We start from the raw sequence: 13,166 nt of genomic DNA, 5'->3' as shown, positions 1-13,166 counted from the left end.
CACTACATTGTCCTTTGTAACTGCTTTGAGGATGAAATGAATTTACAGTTCCCCGTGGCAGGAATTGCTCCTGCTGCCACAGCAGCGGGTGGGCAGCTGAGTCAAAGAGCCACAGTCCTCTCAGGACTTGAGGAATAGGAGTGGGCAGCCCTCATCTGTCATTTTCCTGAAGATGGAGATGCCTTGCCACCTGGAGGTTCTCGGAAGGTGTTATGGCCAGCCGCTTCGCCAAGAAACCCTAAGAGAAGAGCAGATTATGTTGGGAAGTGAGGGAGAGTTATGGACTGAAGGATGAGTAGAGCATTTTCTCCTTGCTTGGACTGTCCAAAGAAAGGCCTGTACTTTTCCTCCTGCCTCGCTTTTAGGGCACCAGCAAGTGCCCTAAATGTTGTCATCTGTTGGGAAGAATACACTCGTAGCGCTGATCAGAGACATTGGATAGGAGAGGAGGGGTTGCACTGAGTGCCCCAGCAGCTGTGCCAGAAAGCGCCCCTTTTAGAGGGCTGAGCCCCTTCCCACTGCTCGGCTCCGGACTATGGCTAGGACAGCTGTTTCCTTTCTGACAGCATCTCCATTTCCCCTCAGAACTGGAGTAAACCCAATCTGTCATCCACACTCGTCAGGTAGTGGCTTTAAAACTCCCTGGGGTCCTGAAATCCCTCATGCAGTGGCCATCACACTCCTGAAAACAGACGCCCACAGTGACTTGCCTTAGCGGTGTGCCCTTATTTCCTTGTATAAAGGCAGTCATGATGATTTCTCCAAAGGTTTTCCTGGATGAGGGCATCATTTCCATACAGTGCCTCGAGGCTGCTGCTGGTGCTCTCATGGAGTAAAGCTGCCAGAACCCAGGTCTGTGGCACTTTCTGAGATCGGTGTTTAGATTGAACCTGTGATTTTTTGTCTGACAGGCGAAAAGCAAGAAGCACCTCTTTTTCATTGACTGTTCTAAATAAATGGCTGTAGAACAGAGCAGCATTTCAGCTGGAGGCAAGCGGTGAGACAATGCCCATAGCAAGAAGATGCATGGAGCAGGAAGCCTGCGAGCAGGAACAAATCTCTTCGTGACAATTTTTCTGACTCTTGGATAGTCCCAGCATCAAGTGAATGAACAGAGAAATTGGGTTTTTGCCAGTAATTCATATAGCTGACATACAGTTCCTGGACAACAGCCTAGTTCCTCAACTAAAGAGCTGATTCCAAGCCCACTTTCTGCCAATGAGTGGTATTTTTTAATTGATTTCAATGGCACTGGCTTGGATCTGCTGCAGAAAATGAACTTATGCATGCCAATGCAGACCATACCATACTGTTGTTGCACACCTGCCTCTTGAGAAAATGGTGGGTTTGCTTTCCCAATGCGCATTTCCCCCTCTGAACAAGGAATAAATTAAAGACAAGCTACAGCCCTTTTCTTTGTTTTTTTTTTGTAAATGTAGCTGATGTTCCTGGAAGAAATGTGCTTATAATGTGATATAATGTGAACAAAAAGGAGTTTACTGGTCAGGCTGAAAATTGATCCCTGGCTGTAGGAGTCAAACTGGATTTTGCTGGTGGGAGTTCGTTCGAATTCTGTGATCAGCGCATGAGACAGATTGAGCTCAAGGGCTTGCCTTCCCGGCTACGATAAGGAAAATGTTAGTGCAGACAGCGAGATGCAGATCTGCTGAGTAAAAACCCTCATCCTACACAATCATATTTCTGAGCAGATCTGCTCTTTATGTGGGGCCATATCTGTGCACACAACTCACAGATTCCTCTTTGGAAACATAGCCCTTCAAAATTTTATTAAGGTACTATACTCTTATCTGTTCCTTTTATGTCATCACCCTGCCTCAATTGTTTAAAATGTAACACAAGTTTTATTCCAAAGTATATGTTACTGTTATTAATTTAAGATGTGCTCAGATACCAAGAGCGTAGAGTCTATAAAAGGCATGTCCTCATATTCATTTTAAACCAGGGAATTAAAAATAGAGCCGGTTCAAATATAGGTGATGAGAATAACCTGAGGTTTGTATTAGGAGGTATAATATGAATAAAGACTTTAAAAGTGCCTGGCAAAGTTTCTGTGCTTGGAAGGAGCTGCAGATAAAATTTTGTAAAGTAGATTTGGGACAGAGAAGGTAGTTTGGTGAGCGCTACGCGTCCTCTCCATATGGCAACTGAAATATATTGAATTAAAAAAGCTGAATTCAGAACAGAGAGCAACAAATGCTTTTTGTCTCGGCGTGGGGTATTAGCCTGTGGATCTCACTCCTGCAAGGTGCTGTTGAGATCAAGAGCGTGGGGGACACAAAACACAGATCGTGATACTTTTGCGGTTAGTGAGACGGGCAAATTACTGTAAGTGTTCGAAGAGGAGTGAGGGAAGTCATAGGAACGTTGGGACTGAAGGAAACCTCCTTGAGTTCATGCTGTCCCGTAAGCATCCAGGACAGGGGTTCATCTTGTAAAACAGTTAATACTGTGTACCCACAGAAATACCCTCAATTTGTTTCAGTTTGGTATGACCTGAGTGACCTGAGTGAAAAATAGGACCCTCCAACTAAGGGGAGCGAGAACTGAAGAACGACTACATGGGAAGAGGTTGGGTCACAACCAAAATGTCAACTCACCGTGGCGTGTTTGCAGATGGTGCGAGGTGGGGGCCACAGCTGACCCTCACTGCTTCATTGTGGCCTCTGGACTCTGGTGAGGGGACACAGCTGTGATGCTGGGCTTGGTGACACCTCAACCTTTCTTCTCGGGGTTCCTCGACCTGCTTGCAGCTCAGGGTCCTGGCTGAGGCTCACACAACCTGGGGGGTGTCCAGCTTTGTCCTGTTCCCCAGATGAGGCAGGAGCTTTGGTCTCCTGAGTGCTTCTGGCTGCTGCATGGAAACCGAGAAGAAGCAAAGCACAGATCCTGCGTGGTTGTTGAGCTGACCCCTGTCTAAGCTCTGGGTGGGTTGTTGACAGCCCCGGTGGCTTGGCAGGGAGGTGTTTCGCTCCTCCAGGCTCGAAGTCGTGGAGAGTGGGCTTCACCAGCTGCTGCTGTGTCTAGGCAAGTACAGGGCTGGCACAAGCCAGCAAGCAGATGAGTCTGAGCAGTGCAGAGGAAAGATGAGCAGGAGAAGATAAATGTGTGACACCCCCCCCCGCAGTGCCACGCTACAGTGCAGCTCAAAGGGACGCTGGCGTTTGAACCCACAACGCCACAGCGCTTTGTCTTGCATCACCCACGTTGTTATCTCTCTCTCTCATGTTTAAGCCCTCTGATCCCTGCAAATGAAATATCTTATTGGGGGCACAGTACCCACAGTGTGCCAGACTGCTCCCTTCCCATCCCCGCCTCCAAAAGCTGAGCAGAGGGTGGTGAGACAGGTCCTGTCAGCAGCTTGGCAGTTTCCAGCCTTCTTCTGTGTCGTGTGGTTCATCCTGACACTGCCTCTGCCACGTAAAAGCACACGTAGCCCCGTGACTCCGTATCTCGCTGATGCTGAAGCATCCTCCCCTGGCTCGTCAGGGCAACACCCGATGTCAAGTATCGTCAGTTCTGACTTGTTTTTCGGTGAGTGATAGGAAGAGGTTGTGCAAAATGATCATGCCCTGTGTTCCGGTGGCTTTTCCTGCCTCTGGTGGGGTCTCTGGGCTCCCCTGCAGCCCCTCTCACGTGCGGTGCAGACAGATCACGGAATCACGGAGTTTCAGAGTTGGAAGGGACCTCTAGAGATCATCCAGCCCAACTCCCCTGCTAAAGCAGGATTGCCCAGAGCACATTACTCAGGACTGCATCCAGGCGGGTCTTGAAAATCTCCAGGGAAGGGGACTCCACCACCTCCCTGGGCAGCCTGTTCCAGTGCTCTGTCACCCTCACCGTAAAGAAGTGTTTCCGTGTATTTGAACGGAACTTCCTGCGTTCTAACTTGCGCCCATTACCCCTCGTCCTGTCACTGGGAACCATTGAGAAGAGCCTGGCTCCATCCTCCTTCAGCCCACCCTTTAGATACTTGTACGCCATAATAAGGTCTCCCCTCAGCCTTCTCTTCTCCAGGCTAAAGAGTCCCAGCTCTCTCAGCCTTTCCTCATAAGGCAGATGCTCCAAGCCCTTAATCATCTTAGTTGCCCTTCGCTGGACTCGCTCCAGCAGTTCCCTGTCCCTCTTGAACTGGGGAGCCCAAAACTGTACACAGTATTCCAGTTGTGGCCTCACCAGTGCAGATGTATGGTGACACTTTGTGTCGTCCGGGCACAGACTTGCATGTTCACGTACACTGCGTTAAGACCTTTCTTTCCTATTTCCCTGCCATTCCTTCAGTTATAAAACAACCCTTCTAGAAGACCTTGAGCTTCAGGTCTTATTTCTCAAGGTGCCTCGAGTGGCTGGCAGTCCTTCGAAATTCTTCATGTGCAAGCAGCAGCGGTGCAGAGCCTGACCGGGCGTGGGGGATGCGGACAGCCACAGCCACGGCCACGGCCACGGCCACGGCCACAGCCGGCACGCCGCAGAGAGCCACGGGGACAGCGCGCACACGGCCGCCGTCACACAGCGCCCTCCAACCAGCCACAGAAGAGAGCTCTTCCCCCTGTTGTCGAGGGTGTCGTACACTGTCATGATCAGGCGCATTGCAGAGCTTTCGCCCCTTGGATGTGAGTAAGGGTTTGTATAGAGCAAGTGAAAAACAAAACGGATAGCTGCTGCTGGATTTTCTAAACAAGCCTTTCAGAGCTGCTGGCTTCTTTTTCATATGCAGATAAGACGGAAGTACCTTGAAATATTTAGGCGGAACTGCACAAGAGACACTGAACTGGGGATGGCAATCATAACAGAGTGAATTTTTACCATTTTCAAAGCCTTTTCCTGTACCAGTATTTCCCAAGAAAGCCATCCAAAACATTGGGATGACTGTCTTAATTTTCAAGCTGGGGAAGGAGGGACAGGAACAGGACTGGAATATGGATCCAACATGACACATAGACCAGAAAGGTAGTTTGATGGAAATAAGCTGGAGAAGGAGATAACAGTGACTATATCTACCTAGGACCATGGCATTAGCTGTGACCGCTGTACACAGCTGAGGTGACTTTCAGAGCATACCAGAAAGGGGGTTCGGATCTGTGGCATCCTCAGGATGACCCAGGCAGCATGGATGAGACAGTCAGGAATGGGACCTGTTCAGTCTGTCTTTTGCACCAAACCAACAGGGTCTGGATTATCCTCATGGCTTGATGGTGTCTGGGTTCTCCCTCGGTCAGTTGCTCATGCAGAAAGAAGTAAACATCTTTTCTTCAGGAGGATGCTGACATACCCGTGCTGAGGTGTTTTTCAGGCTTTAGGGCAGTCTCATCCAGAAAGCCTTCTGTTCCAGATCTCTGGGATCTGGGAACAGTATTGGTGAAGCTGAGATTTGGCAATAGTGACCTTTTTTTTCCATCTACTCTACAGTGAATCTTAAGCAGCATTTGAGATCCAGTGAGAGAGCATAAGCGGGCTTAACTTGTCCACTTCAGGCTCGCTTTTATCATCCTGCATCGTGGGCACTGGCTGTTACTCGACAATTCCCAGCAGAAGCCCCATGTCTGCAAAAATGCCAATCCAGATGTACTTAGCAGCAGAAATTTAGCAGTGTCAGTATCTTCTTCACAGTTTGCAACGAACCAGGGGCCTTGTGACGGAGCCGTGATTTATGGTTCCTTTTGGTCCATCAGCTGGAGTGGCAATAGGACTACCTGCCAGGTTGCGCTGCTGCCTAGGAGAGAAGCCCACGTTTGCGGTTACGTGTTTGCTCACACGGATTCCCCAGGCAACTATAAGTTACAGCAGATATTCCTCTTTTTTTTCTGCAACTGGCAGCAAAGACAAAACAGAGTCAGTGTGGCATCTCCATCTGACTTTGCTACTCAGTCTCCATCGGTATTGCCTGGGAAGAAAGAGGCCCTGCTGTGGAGCTGCACATCCCAAATCACACGTCTAGAGCAGGCCAGAGGACCTTCATCTTAACCATGCCTGATTTCTCCATCAGCTACCAGGGTGACTGACTCGAAAAGAGACCTCTCTAATACATCCAATGTGAGGATCCCCACCTTCTGATAAATGCATAGTCCTTGCATTGGTCAGATACCTTGGGGCAGAAGCCTCCAGCCCTCAGGATGGATATGGGCCATCCTCTGGGGAACAGAAAGAAGGCGTAAAAATGGTGCCTTTGAGGTATTATCTAGTCCTCTTTAGATAATAAATCACCCACAGGAGGTGCAGGAGCCACTGAGTGGCTTCTCTTTGTCTACTCTGTTCAAGGAAGATTAATTCATACTGGAGCAGGCACAAAAATATGCTGCAAAGAGGTTGTTTGTTTGGTTGTTTTTTTTTCTGGGGAGGAGTTGTCCCGCTATGTAAGACGAGACTAAAGTTTAGCTTGTTTAGCCCAAGACGACTGGGAGACGTGGGATCATCCTGCATCACAGCAAGTGGCTTAATAGCAGGGAGGAATCATCATGTGTAAACTAAAGATTGGTCATGAATAGATTTAATGCAGGAGGTTTAAAGGTCAGAGCTGTGAAGTTCTCCAAGAGTCACCCAGTTAGTGTATTGGTGTGCACTGGGACAAGCACACCAGCTCTGCAGCATGGAGCTTGGTCAGTTCTCAGAGGAACACTCTGTCCCAGCATTCATGGTACAAGGCTTAGAGGATGGTTCCCTTTTTCTCATTCGGGAGCACTGTAAGGAGGTTTGGAGCCCAGCAGGACAGTGTTTCTGTAATAACCCCGTGCCAGCAACCCAGAGTGCCTGATGGGGAGCAGAATAAAGGACAATTTCCCAGAGAAGGATGGATTATTTGAGTCTTTATAGTTCTGTTCTGAAAGGACAAATAATATCTCTCAAGAAAGAGCTGCTGTACCTCTGAGTACATCAGCTTCCAGCTGCTCAGACTTTCACAAGAGCTGTGTCTATTCCTCGCCTTGTTCTGCAGGAACTGAATGCATCAGAAGTAAAGCAGATTAGGATATTGCATTCCTCTCCTGTATGCCCACAGCTCTTCTTGCAAACATGGGTCCCATGCCTCAAACGTCAAGCCTCCAGACCTCTCCGAAGAGGGGAGCAAATTCAGTCCAGTGGACGGGAGGGGGCAGCCCTCCAGCTCATACCTAGGACTACTGCCTGCCCCATGTCACACTGCCGTCCACCCTCCTTTCTCAGGTGTCCCCAGGTCTCACAAGGCTGACAACAGTTTTGGCGGCTCGCACATTGGTCATGTAGATGGGATTCATTTCACCTTACCTATCGCATCTAAAAATGGGGCTTTTAGTCTAAGCCGGTCATGTAGGCTCTCCAGGGTCAAGGGTGAGAGGTGGACATCTTTGCAGTGGTTCAGCTCATCCTAAGACAGGTGAGTTTCTCTGTGTACGTATGAGCCTAGGCGAACAACTAGAATTTGTGTACAAGCTCTACAGCTAAAACCGTGGGGTCTGGGTGTAGTTTAAAATAACATCCCCTAAAACTAGAGCCGGGAGAGGCGTCTTTCCTTTCTTGTTCATTCCCTTCCTCTCAACGCATCTTCCGTTGCACCAGCACAAACACTGGTGTGACCGCACAGCGAGCCAGATCAGAGAATTCAAGTCGAATGAAACCAAACCCGGACTGCTTTGAACCCAAATCAGTTTGCTGTGTGTCCTCATGGATGCTGTGCTAGCTCGAGGACAGGCATGGCAGGGAGCACGCTGCAAAGGGCAGGGAAAGAGTGACGTGACTGTTTCAGCAGCATTGCTCTTTAAAACGAGCATGAAACTCCAGCATGAGTTGAAGCCCACTCTGTAGAGTCACAACGCAGTGCATCATGGTTAAAAAGCATGGCATTATAGAAAGACGACCCTGGATTTGTAGCTCAGATCAGATTTTGAGATTTGTGTTATGAAGTACAAGAGCTCCGGCTAGCACAAGCTGTATGTATCTTGCTTGTATTGATCCTTGCTCTGCCACAGTAATTTCTTGGCTTTAAGTTATTCTTGGGTGTTTTAATGTAAGTCTTCTCTGATAGAGAAAAAAAAGACAGCAAAATCATTGGTTGCTACGTGCAAGCGGGACAACCCTTGTTGGGGAGGCAGAGAACAGCCACCCAGAGAACGGGGCTCATGACGGTGCTGATGCCAGCGCACGCAGAGGCTGAGATTTCTTTACCTGCATGTGTCAACATGAGACCCTCTCACTAAAGGGTGGCTTTCTCCAAATACGCCCTCACTCTCTTTCTGGCTAAAAACACGGCAGTCCAGCAGTTTGTCCTATGAACAGCGTTCACAAAGCCATACTCCCAACAGGCTCAGTGGCAGTAGAGGCTTCGGGGGTGCCCAGTTAGCATCTTTTTCCTCTAGCATGCTTTTTCCTTAAGAAAGATGACTGTGAATGGGGCTGGAGGCAGATTTGTCTGAACTGTAAGGATTTTAACACGCCTTTTCTTCTACACCCCCCCACACCTTAAGCCAGCTACTGATATCATGCCGGGGCCGCATGCAGATTTACAAACCGTATGCTGCTAAATTAGTCTCACCACCCAGTGCGAGGAAAGTTCAGAAGAAACCCAGGCTTCTGCTTTGCATATCTATAACACAGAGCTGAGCCCTTTGATGGGCTCCTCTGATGTCCAGGAGCTGTGAATATTCAAGACATCAACACCAAAAAAAGGTTGGAGAAAACAACAGAAAATGTGTCCCATCATCACCACTGAGAGCGGTGATTTTTCCCTGGCAAAAGCTGACATGACAACAAAGCATAACTGTCACTTTCTAAATAGGATGAAGCCAGTACAGATATTTATCCTATCGTGAACAGCCCTGGCCAGGTAGTAAAAAGAGCAAACAGGCTCCAGCTTTGCAGATGAGGGGGAGGTCCACTTTCCAGCCTCTTGCCACCGTTGTGTTGCTTTGAACCGTGGGGGCAAGAGCAAGGGCAAATATCAGGACAAACTAGACAAGACTATGAGCTGCAGGCTTTGTCTTAGTTGGAAATATTTTTTTTTTCCTTTTCTTTTTTTTTTTTTTTTGTCACCAGGGAAACAGAAGAGCAGAAATGACAAATGCTTTCAATTTGTCAACATTTTCCATAGATATTTTTGGACTTTTCATGAAAAAACAAAGCATACATATTTCTCAGTTTAAAACTATCCCATTCCTTTTCCAAATTGAATGTGTCAGAGGGCTGAAGGCACAGGCGGGGTTCCTTAGATGTCCCTTGTCACTTTCGACCACCGTCTTCTCTTGGCTCCTTGGCTGGCCTCCGTCCCATGAGGTATCATCTCCTCTCCTTGGGCAGAGCCATCAACGTGTGTCACAGCAGCCTTTGCCTCATCGAGGTGTCATCTGACCCGGAGAGGGAACATGACACACCTGAGCTGCAACTCAAATCTCCACTGAAGACAAACTGATTTAAAACAGTTTTGTTTCCAGCGCAATTTCATTTCATAATCAAGAGCCTTATTCCTGGCTAGGAAACAGGCGCCTTTGTGCGGAAAAAGTGTTCGGTGAAAGAATGTGTTTTTCTATATATTTTTAAGAGGAGAAATACAGACTTTCCTTCCTCTAAAACTCTCTCGGTACAATCTTTTGATTTGTGAAGTTAATCTGGAAGAAATCTTAGGAAGTGAATTGAGGAGCTATGACCTGCTAGGACTTTCCTTAGCTAAGAGCCACGTCTCTGGAGATTATGTTTAGCCGCACCGATAAATCCTGCTGAGACTTCTATGCAAGTGTCTTGTGGAGAGCAAAGCTCTTTGATTATCCTGTTGCTATTTGTCAAATGCAAAGGACCATGTAAAAAATCACTTTCAGCCCTCAGAATTACTATACTTTCCCTCTGCTTTTGATGTCTGAGGAGAAAATAGCCCTGTGAAGCAACTTGATTTTTTCAGAGCTATTAACAAATCTTTCAGGGTCCCAGGGTGACATAACAGGTCTGGTCTGACTCATTCCATTTAAGAGTGTCTCCTTCCAGACAGAAATAGCTCTGTGTGCAGCCATAAAAAACGTGAATCAATTAATGTCTTTTATTAACTAGAAATGCAGATAAATCCCCTCAAATCAGGGGAACGCAAATTACTAGCTCCCATTCCTTCTCCCTCCCTGTTCTCTTTGTATCTGGCTACTTCTTTAATAGATCTTTTCGGATGTTGACTCCAGGTTCACGTGGCTATTTTTGCAGCTGAGTCTCCGACGTTCTGGGTTCAAGAAAGACGTGTCAGGAAGATACTGGATCACGCTCTAGGAGATCATTAGCTTGCTGGGAGAATAAGGAGTTTAAAAATTATCTTGGCCAGGGAGCACCAAGTTAAATAGGAGCGTAGGCTGGACTGGGAGAACGAGGCAGAGGTAATGGCTTCACATTGAGTACGTGGGTGTATAGTAGGAACTCAATGAAAATGCATCCTATGCACACACGTTAGTGGTATTTATATGAAAGAACGCGGCACACTGCTCCTGGCTTCACTGTGACTACAGCCTCCTCCCTCGCCATGATCTGATCAGCCGGGTCCCAGCAGGTATTTCCCTGGAATTGAAGGGTGAAAAGGGTTTCATTTTCTTCCCCGCTCTGTTCCCACCGCGTGTGACCCGGCTGCGATGAGCTGTCCCCAGCGCCGCTGCGCATCCCGCCTCAGCCGGCAGCCACCATCCATCGCCCGGCTCCAGAGCTGCGTCCTTCCCCACGGGCTTCAGGAGAGGGCTCGTGTCCTCCTGAGTCCAGTGAGCTCAAGCTTCAGGATGTCTGGGAATGCACCGCTACATTTCGGCTGTGTCTTTTTGGTGTAGTAGGCATCTTCTAATACTTAAAGGCCTGAAAGTATCATAGTTGGGGTCCGTATTTCCGCTGCAGCCTCTTGTGCAGTAGTCGAACATCGTCAGCAGGCACGAGCGAGGGCGTTTGAGCATCCCTCCTTTTTGCTAAGCTGGGCACCAACGACTGGCCGTACTCGCCGATAAGGCTTAGTCCAAAAACCTACTTGCTGCTATTTTTAAAGGGGAAAAAAATACCTTCTCTAAATAATCTCTACATGAAAATAGGTACATGAGTCAGAATGCACGTTGAGAAGCAGGCAGGAAAGGCTTTAAATAATAGGATTCATTCAGCTAAAGCATCTAATCACCCCTGAAAGTGAAAGATTAGTTAAAACAAAAGAGTTATTATCTGGGAAAGTAAAAAGGGAATCTGAGTTTGTTCGTTTCCTCACACAGTGAGTACACGGAGTCTGCATTTCATTATGCGCTAACCCGAAGGGCTTCAATAGCCCCACGGCGGAAACAGAACTACAACAATTTATGAATGCCTGCGAAAATATCTCCCTGCACCATTGCTTCATTTTAACCTCTTTCCAGGAGAGTGGCTCGAGAGGGAGCAGCAGAGGAAGCTCTCTCCAGGCTTGTGTCTGAGAGAGCCTGGAAAAAATAGTGAAATCCACAAAGAGTGGCTCGGTGTAAGGATTTTAAATGAAATGCAAACAGACTCCACCGCACTGTGCACACAGTGGGTTGAAATGGAAGTTCTAGGCAGGAGAATATTTAGAAAAGTTTTGGTTTACTCCTTAAAAAAAAATAAAATCCAAACCTGCTGTGCAATAAAAGGAAATAATAGTCAAGGAAATTGATTTTAATTAAGAACAAAACCTCAAACCTGGTTATTACTAACAATTTGCTCTGCTTTAATAGCTTGGATTTTTGCTCCAATCTTTTCCTTCAAACTTGAGATTTAGTCTCATACGTTTTTAAATGACCAATATGAATTACTTGAACTTTCAGGCTTCATTTATTATCTGCTCATGCTAAAGATGTTACTGTAGCCTCTGATCTATGCTGACACTCAGTGGAAAAAACAGCTTTTTTTTTTTCATTTCTTTTTAGTTCATCATTCAGTTCACCAAATCACTAGAATCCCTGAATCATATAATGGTTTAGGTTGGAAGGGGTTTTAAAGATCACCCAATTCCAACCCCCCTGCCCTGGGCAGGGACACCTCCCCCCAGCCCAGGTTGCTCCAAGCCCCGTCCAACCTGGCCTTGAGCACCTCCAGAGATGGGGCAGCCACAGCTTCTCTGGGCAACCTGCGCCAGGGGCTCACCGCCTGCACAGGGAAACATTTCTTCCTCAGATCTCATCTCAATCTCCCTTCTTTCATTGTCAAACCATTCCCCCTCATCCTATCACTCCTCTCCCTGATCCAGAGTCCCTCCCCGGCTCTCCTGGAGCCCCTTTAGCCACTGGAAGGGGCTCTGAGGTCTCCCCGGAGCCTTCTCTTCTCCAGGCTGACCCCCCCACCTCTCCCAGCCTGTCCTCCCAGCAGAGGGGCTCCAGCCCTCCCAGCATCTCCGGGGCCTCCTCTGGCCCTGCTCCAACAGCTCCGTGTCCTTCTGCTGTTGGGACCCCCCGAGCTGGAGGCAGCACTGCGGGGGGGTCTCCCCAGAGCAGAGCGCAGCAGAGGTGCACAATCCCCCCCTCACCCTGCTGGCCACGCTGTGGGGGATGCACCCTGGGATGCTGGGGGCTTTCTGGGCTGCCAGCGCACGTTGCCGGCTCATGTTGAGCCCAACACCCCAAGTCCTTCTCCTCAGGGCTGTTCTCGATCCATTCTCCACCCAGCCTGGAGTTGTGCTTGGGATTGCCCCGACCCAGTTTAGGACCATGCACCTGGCCGTGGTGAACTTCATGAGTTTCGCACAGGCCCACCTCTCCAGCCTGTCCAGGTCCCTCTGGATGGCATCCCTCTCCTCCAGCATGTCACCTTCTCCACAATCCTTGGTGTCATCAGCGAACTTGCAAGCAAAATCAAGAGTTCCAGCAAGCTGCATCCTTTTTTACTTATGACCTCTAAGACTATATTCAAAGAAAGATATTATTCATTGTTGCTGTTGTTATTGTTGCTGTTACTGTTATTATTTTTATCATCGTCATCATTATTATCATTATGAACATTGTGAACATTATTATCAAAAAGATAAGGAGCCCATCTCTTCTGGTTAGGGCAGGTGGTGAGACGTTAGTTGAGAAAGTGGCATTTGGTTTGACAAGACTCTGTTCCTTGGGGAAAGAAACAATTAATAGTCATACTTGTATTTAGTCAGTAGATCTGGATAACATCCACTTAATGTGTCAACAGAGTTAGCTAATAAGTATTCCACACCTCCGCCAACTCTATTGAAAAGCCATGGAGAA

The 13,166-nt window shown here is 47.9% G+C and overlaps 1 protein-coding gene across 1 annotated transcript in view; it reads left to right on the top strand.

Moving 5' to 3' along the window:
* Positions 1–13,166, top strand: part of SHISA6 (shisa family member 6) — a gene marked incomplete at both ends in the record, with an annotated part of 262,231 nt that overhangs the window by 74,019 nt on the left and 175,046 nt on the right. The gene's annotated exons all lie outside the window — the stretch shown is intronic.

This window comes from Vanellus vanellus, assembly GCF_965231255.1.
Source record: "Vanellus vanellus genome assembly, chromosome: 17".
Lineage (NCBI taxonomy): Eukaryota > Metazoa > Chordata > Aves > Charadriiformes > Charadriidae > Vanellus > Vanellus vanellus.
This window is presented reverse-complemented; position numbering and strand designations above follow the sequence as displayed.